The following is a 7,142-nucleotide window of genomic DNA, read 5'->3' on the forward strand; positions in this document are numbered from 1 at the left end:
TTATATGAGGCTCTTTTTACAACTAGAAGGTTAATATTGTTTTTCACTTGCGACAAAACAACGAATTAGCCGTGCATTTATATGGAAATATGCATTAGGAGCTATCAATCCAGATTCAGACTCAGAGATCAACACCTCTTGACTGGCAAGACGGCCGTGAGCGGAAACCCAAACAGTGAAAGTGAGTTGTTCGAAACCTTTCTTTTTAGTAAACTCTGTGTACACAAACAATGTTCTCAATGCTCGAGTTCATGTGTAGAGACCCAGGCGATACTTCGAGCAAAGTTTCATGGTGTGTCGAGCCTTCTTAGTGTTGTAAAAATATCGATTTTGATGCGTTCAAAATTATGCCCCTAGTACTCCCATTCACCAGCCATTGACCACAAAACGAAATCACGGTCAATCTCGAAAACGGCTCGTTTTTCGTAATTATGCTTTTAGATATAAGTTTGTTTTCAGTAAAAAAAAACAGCCCAGGTTGCATTTTGGCAATAGTTATTCTTTAAATTAACACTTTCAAAATAGTTAAACATTTAACACTATGCCAGTTCCTTATTTGACTCTAAAAGTGTTCAAATAAAACCAAAAGGAATACAGAAACAACACTGTTCAGAGTTGCATGTTTTAGAATTGCTTAAATAAACTTAAAACGTAGTTAAATGAATTCCACCACAAAACAATTATTTCCATCACCGTGTTTATTTTTAATTCTCCCATGCAGTGCAATTTAAAGTTGAATGAAAACATTACAAGAGAAGGTATAACATACAAACTTTTCTCACTTCGCAGTATTCTGAATGCACGAAGGTGCTCATCAAAATTCTCTGTAAATAGCTTGTTTGCCAAAAAATAAATGTGATTTTAGTGTAAAAGGGCTTTAACATTTGCCAAAAATGAAACTTTTTATATTAAAAACAAACAAGCAAACCCTGCCCAGATTTAAAAAGTAATGCAAAATTAATGTAATGCATTACTTTCCATAAAAAGTAACTAAGTAATGTAATTAGTTACTTTTTTAGGAAGTAACTCAGTATTGCATTACTTTTAAAAGCGATTTTCCCCAACACTGCTAGTAACATTTTGATGAGTTTTGCATGTGCAAACATTACATTACTTAAGTTATTTCTTTAAAGTCTCACTCTGTGCAAACCTTCTGCTTGTTTTAGAAAATCTGATTGTTATTCTCATTTCTCCCTTTTAAGATGCATGATTATTTTCTAATACTTTCTCTCTGAAATGTCTTGTTTTCAGTTTTATTCCCCCATTTTTGACACAATTTGACGTGGAGCAGCACAGTATCATGCACGCACACAGGTCTTCATGCATCGGTGCGCGGTCTATTGTCACCCTGGTTTTGCATGCACAAGCAGTCGTCCGCATGTCAATGAGTGTCCCTGGTGCCTTTCAATGTCTCCAGCACCTGAAAGTCAAACATTCGACTGTGACACCAAAACCGCAACTGTTCAGTGCACATAATGCGTGTCCTGTGAAATGAATGCCAATGGGTTTAGGATCTTTTACAGAGATACCGCCACAGGTGAAGTGAACGTGACATGAATCATTTGTTGACAAATAGGTTGTCATTTAGGACACAATCCAATATCTACAATGCATTAGTTGGAAATTCACAGCACTTGTTGAAGTCAAGTAGATTTTTGGCTCGATATCATGTATTATGTGTCAGAGCTTTGTAATTAACTTTTTGCATGTAAGCAACCTGTCACGTCACTCTGTCCCAGCATGCACGCTGCTGATGGACACTTATTGTTACATGACCTTGGAAAGTGCATGTGTATAACCAGCCAGCCACAGGCACCTACAGCTCGCTCTCATTCGCACACGGTCAATACCTGAGCAATCAGGGCTTTAGTTAGAGAATCTGTGGGTGGCGAGGCTTTCAGAGATGAATGGACAGAGAGATCAGCCTGATAACGGAGGGTTAATTTCAGCCTGTGTAGCTGTTAAGCAGTGTTAAGTTGATAAAGTGTTTCAGAGGTTGGAAGAGGAGAATCATGTGTGTGTGCAAGAAATGGGGAATATCCTCTATCCAAGGTCACAAGAAAATGTGCAATTGATAGATGTGGGATGTGTTTATTTTGACTGAGATATAATTTGACATAAGATGTACAAGGGCAGCGAATCAGATTGGTGGGGTTTATGCTCCCTTAGGCTGTCTTGACACCACAATGACAAGATGATTAATTTCTATTTTTAGACTTGTCCGGAAGCGTCATGAAACCCCAAATGCTTTTTTCCCACGACAAAATTCATGCTATATGATCTTTATGCGATGAAAGGCTTTAGAAATATCACTTTTGATTGTTCATATTCTAGTTATGAAATTTCTCCATTTTAGGAAAGGGTGGCATTAGAAAAGTCACATGAGACTTCATTCAGAAAAGCGTCATCAATCAGCCAAATTGGCAGCACAGAACGTAAACAATGCCGCTAAACTGAATGAAACACGTATGTTTTGCTGATTGTTGCTGCTGAAAATGATCAATTATCATCATGTTTTGGGCTGTACTGATTGGTCAGACCGGGATAACCATTTGGAGTACTACAGACCGCCAAAAGTTATAACAAATCAAGGAGAAGTGTGCAAAAAACTGTCTGAAGAACAAAAGGCGTTTGTGGTTGGCCAAACTGAACCGGGATTTCCAGGACAAGAATCTTGTCAACATTCATGTTTGTTCTTATCATTTCAGTCAGGTAGGTGAAATATTAGGCTAATATCTTAACTAATACTGCTTGTATGTATCTTTTTCACATATTAACTTTAATTTGTCAAAATATTGCGATCTTTCCTCCTTATTAAGTCCTTCTCTATATGATTTAGCAGCTTCCACACTTCTTTCAGTGTTCAGACAGCATAAATTAGCAGAACAACATATTCAGTAGTACATTAACCATGCAACCATGCTGTTGTTTACATCTGAGTAGGGCCACACTGGTAACTGTGATTAGTAAACAGTGATTCGAATTATGATTTTCACCCAGTAAAGGTTAAAACATGCAAATAAAATCCCACAGGTTTCCATTCACTGTTTAAAACCTAATAAAGGTTTCATTTTTGGATCCTCAAGAAACCTTTCAGTGCACTAAAATAACTATTTTTCTTTAGTATATTTTTCTAAGAAACCTTCTCCACTTTAAATGTTTATTAATCGAGATTATTTACTCTATTTATGATTAAATTGTTAATATAATGACATTTTAAATTAAAAAAATTCCTTTAACTTTTTGGTTAACTCAGTTGCTACACAACTGAGATGTAAATTAAAACATGGATTTAAAAATATTATTGTGTGATAATACTTTAAAAAATAATGTTTTAATAAACGTTGTGGTTAACATGAGAAGTACTTTCTACTGCACAAGTGTTATATTCCTGTAATAATTTACTCAAGTTACCGAACTTTTATTTTGGCGTGTTATAGTGAAGACCTTTGAGTTTACGTTTACGTGCTTTATATTGTAAAAATTGCGCTGCTAATATCAAAACACCAGTCTTTTTGCAGTTTAATTTTCACAAACACTAGTCCATATTTGGATTTCATTACATTTACAGCTTTACTTTTGATTTATTTAGCGAAATTTTGCCAAATTAAGTGATATTACAAAGAGTAAATTTCGTGGATTTCCTCAAACACAACATTCTGCCATCATGGAAATATCAAGGCAAGTACCACTTATGTTTTCTTTAGAAACTATAAAACTAGTTAATTGTGTAAAGCCATTTGACTCTATGTACTGCCATATCACTATGTAACGTTATTTGTGAGCAGGTAATTAGTATCTGGTTGGTTGTCCTCTGGACCTGCCACTAATTAAATAGATGATTAACTTGATCAAATTAGCCAAACATTCCTTGCCTACCTGTCATAGAAGATGGATTGATTGATGGATTTGGTAATATGTTTTGGAAACAGTGTAAACAGCAGTCTGATTCCTCTACTCTTATAAGAAATGGCGATATAAACTAGCTGAAGACAGTTACTGGTTTAAAATGGTTGTCTAGCCTTTGTCTCAGTCCAAAACCTCTGTAAACCAGCTATATACAGCTTGGGGTGGTTTAGCTGGTTTAAGTTGTTTTTAGAAGTGTACCCTCTTGAAAAAAACATAATATACTGGTTAGGTAGGTTTTAATGCTGAGATTCTGGTTTTAGCTGGTTTATGCTGGTCCTTAGCTGGTTTATGCTAGTCCTTTTGCTGGTTTATGCTGGACCTTTGCAGGTTTATGTTGGTCCTTTGCTGGTTTATGCTGGTCCTTTGCAGGTTTATGCTGGTGCTTTTGCTGGTTTATGCTGGTCCTTTGCTGGTTTTTGCTGGTCCTTTGCTGGTTTATGCTGGTCCTTTGCTGGTTTATGCTGGTGCTTTTGCTGGTTTATGCTGGTGCTTTTGCTGGTTTTTGCTGGTCCTTTGCTGGTTTTTGCTGGTCCTTTGCAGGTTTATGCTGGTCCTTTGCCGGTTTATGCTGGTGCTTTTGCTGGTCCTTTGCTGGTTTATGCTGGTGCTTTTGCTGGTTTATGCTGGTCCTTTGCTGGTTTATGCTGGTGCTTTTGCTGGTTTATGCTGGTCCTTTGCTGGTCCTTTTGCTGGTTTATGCTGGTCCTTTGCAGGTTTATGCTGGTGCTTTGCTGGTTTATGCTGGTGCTTTTGCTGGTTTATGCTGGTCCTTTGCTGGTCCTTTGCTGGTTTATGCTGGTGCTTTTGCTGGTTTATGCTGGTCCTTTGCAGGTTTATGCTGGTCCTTTGCCGGTTTATGCTGGTGCTTTTGCTGGTTTATGCTGGTGCTTTTGCTGGTCCTTTGCTGGTTTATGCTGGTGCTTTTGCTGGTTTATGCTGGTCCTTTGCTGGTCCTTTTGCTGGTTTATGCTGGTCTTTTGCTGGTTTATGCTGGTCCTTTGCAGGTTTATGCTGGTGCTTTGCTGGTTTATGCTGGTGCTTTTGCTGGTTTATGCTGGTCCTTTGCTGGTTTATGCTGGTGCTTTTGCTGGTCCTTTGCAGGTTTATGCTGGTGCTTTTGCTGGTTTTTGCTGGTCCTTTGCTGGTTTTTGCTGGTCCTTTGCAGGTTTATGCTGGTCCTTTGCTGGTTTATGCTGGTGCTTTTGCTGGTTTATGCTGGTGCTTTTGCTGGTTTATGCTGGTTTTTGCTGGTCCTTTGCTGGTTTATGCTGGTGCTTTTGCTGGTTTATGCTGGTGCTTTTGCTGGTTTATGCTGGTGCTTTGCTGGTTTATGCTGGTGCTTTTGCTGGTTTATGCTGGTCCTTTGCTGGTCCTTTGCTGGTTTATGCTGGTGCTTTTGCTGGTTTATGCTGGTTTATGCTGGTGCTTTTGCTGGTTTATGCTGGTTTATGCTGGTCCTTTGCAGGTTTATGCTGGTCCTTTGCAGGTTTATGCTGGTGCTTTTGCTGGTTTATGCTGGTCCTTTGCTGGTTTATGCTGGTGCTTTTGCTGGTTTATGCTGGTGCTTTTGCTGGTTTTTGCTGGTCCTTTGCTGGTTTTTGCTGGTCCTTTGCAGGTTTATGCTGGTCCTTTGCCGGTTTATGCTGGTGCTTTTGCTGGTCCTTTGCTGGTTTATGCTGGTGCTTTTGCTGGTTTATGCTGGTCCTTTGCTGGTTTATGCTGGTGCTTTTGCTGGTTTATGCTGGTCCTTTGCTGGTCCTTTTGCTGGTTTATGCTGGTCCTTTGCAGGTTTATGCTGGTGCTTTGCTGGTTTATGCTGGTGCTTTTGCTGGTTTATGCTGGTCCTTTGCTGGTCCTTTGCTGGTTTATGCTGGTGCTTTTGCTGGTTTATGCTGGTCCTTTGCAGGTTTATGCTGGTCCTTTGCCGGTTTATGCTGGTGCTTTTGCTGGTTTATGCTGGTGCTTTTGCTGGTCCTTTGCTGGTTTATGCTGGTGCTTTTGCTGGTTTATGCTGGTCCTTTGCTGGTCCTTTTGCTGGTTTATGCTGGTCTTTTGCTGGTTTATGCTGGTCCTTTGCAGGTTTATGCTGGTGCTTTGCTGGTTTATGCTGGTGCTTTTGCTGGTTTATGCTGGTCCTTTGCTGGTTTATGCTGGTGCTTTTGCTGGTCCTTTGCAGGTTTATGCTGGTGCTTTTGCTGGTTTTTGCTGGTCCTTTGCTGGTTTTTGCTGGTCCTTTGCAGGTTTATGCTGGTCCTTTGCTGGTTTATGCTGGTGCTTTTGCTGGTTTATGCTGGTGCTTTTGCTGGTTTATGCTGGTTTTTGCTGGTCCTTTGCTGGTTTATGCTGGTGCTTTTGCTGGTTTATGCTGGTGCTTTTGCTGGTTTATGCTGGTGCTTTGCTGGTTTATGCTGGTGCTTTTGCTGGTTTATGCTGGTCCTTTGCTGGTCCTTTGCTGGTTTATGCTGGTGCTTTTGCTGGTTTATGCTGGTTTATGCTGGTGCTTTTGCTGGTTTATGCTGGTTTATGCTGGTCCTTTGCAGGTTTATGCTGGTCCTTTGCAGGTTTATGCTGGTGCTTTTGCTGGTTTATGCTGGTCCTTTGCAGGTTTATGCTGGTCCTTTGCAGGTTTATGCTGGTGCTTTGCAGGTTTATGCTGGTGCTTTGCAGGTTTATGCTGGTGCTTTTGCTGGTTTATGCTGGTCCTTTGCTGGTCCTTTTGCTGGTTTATGCTGGTCCTTTGCTGGTCCTTTTGCTGGTTTATGCTGGTCCTTTGCAGGTTTATGCTGGTCCTTTGCAGGTTTATGTTGGTCCTTTGCTGGTTTATGCTGGTGCTTTTGCAGGTTTATGCTGGTCCTTTGCAGGTTTATGCTGGTGCTTTGCAGGTTTATGCTGGTGCTTTTGCTGGTTTATGCTGGTCCTTTGCTGGTCCTTTTGCTGGTTTATGCTGGTCCTTTGCTGGTCCTTTTGCTGGTTTATGCTGGTCCTTTGCTGGTCCTTTTGCTGGTTTATGCTGGTCCTTTGCAGGTTTATGCTGGTCCTTTGCAGGTTTATGTTGGTCCTTTGCTGGTTTATGCTGGTGCTTTTGCTGGTTTATGCTGGTTTTTGCTGGTCCTTAGCTGGTTTATGATAGTCCTTTTGCTGGTTTATGCTGGTCCTTTGCAGGTTTATGTTGGTCCTTTGCTGGTTTATGCTGGTGCTTTTGCTGGTTTATGCTGGTCCTTTGCTGGTTTATG

Source organism: Garra rufa, chromosome 12 (assembly GCF_049309525.1).
Source record: "Garra rufa chromosome 12, GarRuf1.0, whole genome shotgun sequence".
Lineage (NCBI taxonomy): Eukaryota > Metazoa > Chordata > Actinopteri > Cypriniformes > Cyprinidae > Garra > Garra rufa.